Genomic DNA, 1,506 nt, shown 5'->3' with positions numbered 1-1,506 from the left:
AGCAGCAATAAATGAGACCTGGATCTGCACTAAATGAGCAGAAAAGGAAGAAATCTTATCTGCCACTCCATTTGCTAAGCGGCAAAAGTGGCAAATTGGCAGAGGCCTTCCTAAACATATATGTTTATACAAGTAACTAATGTGGAAAAGCAAATTAAATATGGAGTTTCTTAATCTCTCGGTATTTGACTTTACAGCTTATTATAACTTTGGCAGAATAATATAACTCATTACAATTGTGCTTTCTTTCCTTCAGCTTTCATGGTTCTGAAGCTTGACGTCGCACTGATTCATTGCACTTCATATTCTGAAGAAGAGAAGGTCCAAATTTCACTAAGGACCAGAGCAACCAGTGATGACAATCCAATCTCCCTTCAATACATGCCATAAACAGCATACAAAAAGTCTGACTTGTTACAGATCAACAAAACTGTTTAAAAAATAATACTAGGATGAAAAAAATAGGTGTTCTGTAACACCAAGAACCAAGCAGAACAGAAGTTTAAAGCACATTGCTCCACCCTAGAAGCCTAAGAGAGCCTGCTGAACAGCAAAAAGGTTCAGTTGAAGGAAAAAGTTTATGGAACAGTTGAGATGGGAAATTTTTACAATCACACCACTAAAATAAGGACACACAACCTTCTGTCTGCCAACACAGCTGAGTAATCTTTCATGCGCGACCACTGAAGGCATTGATGACTTCTTGCAGTTGACAGCAATCCGAGACATTGAAAGGAGTAGCGTTTTCTTGTTTTGATTTTGGATGGGTTTTGTGAGTTGGTTGGGGGATTTTTATGACAACAGTCTGACGATAATAAAAGTATGGAGCTAGTAGACTTCGTCCTAGCCTACTAGCACCATTGGGGAGGCCTTTTGTCCATCCTGAGCTCGCAAATAATATAATATAAACGAAACCAAACCAGCCTGAGCTGCCCGCACCCTGCGTAGAGCATGTTTTCCAAAAACAAGTTATTTCCAAAAGGGGTTAACTTACAGTGCCAAAGCTACACTCTTGTTACGGCACCCGAGCCATGTGCATACCCCATGTACGCTCAGGGAACGCCGCTCCGTCTCGCACACCTACGGCGGGCTCGGCGCCACGGCGGCTGCCGGCACAGACCGCAGCCCTCCCGCGCCCCGCAGCCGTAGCGGGCACCGGGCACCGGCCCAGCGGCCCTGGAGCGGCGCCTGCCCAGACGCCGCGGGGCCCGCCCGCTGCCCCGGCCCGCACAGCGCCCACCCCGCGGTGCCCGCCCGCTGCCCCGGCCCGCACAGCGCCCACCCCGCGGTGCCCGCCCGCTGCCCCGGCCCGCACAGCGCTCGCCCCACACAGCCCGCCCGCTGCCCCGGCGCGCACAGCGCCCGCCCCAGGGCGCCAATCGCGCCCGCCGTGACCGGCGCTTCGCCTCCCGCCCCCCGCGGCCCCGCCCCGCCCGGCGCCTGCGCGGAGCGGCGCGGCGGGCGCAGGAATGCGCGTTACGGTTAAATAGTGGGGGCGCAGGGGCG

Source organism: Ammospiza caudacuta, chromosome 5 (assembly GCF_027887145.1).
Source record: "Ammospiza caudacuta isolate bAmmCau1 chromosome 5, bAmmCau1.pri, whole genome shotgun sequence".
In the NCBI taxonomy this organism is placed as follows: Eukaryota; Metazoa; Chordata; class Aves; order Passeriformes; family Passerellidae; genus Ammospiza; species Ammospiza caudacuta.
This window is presented reverse-complemented; position numbering follows the sequence as displayed.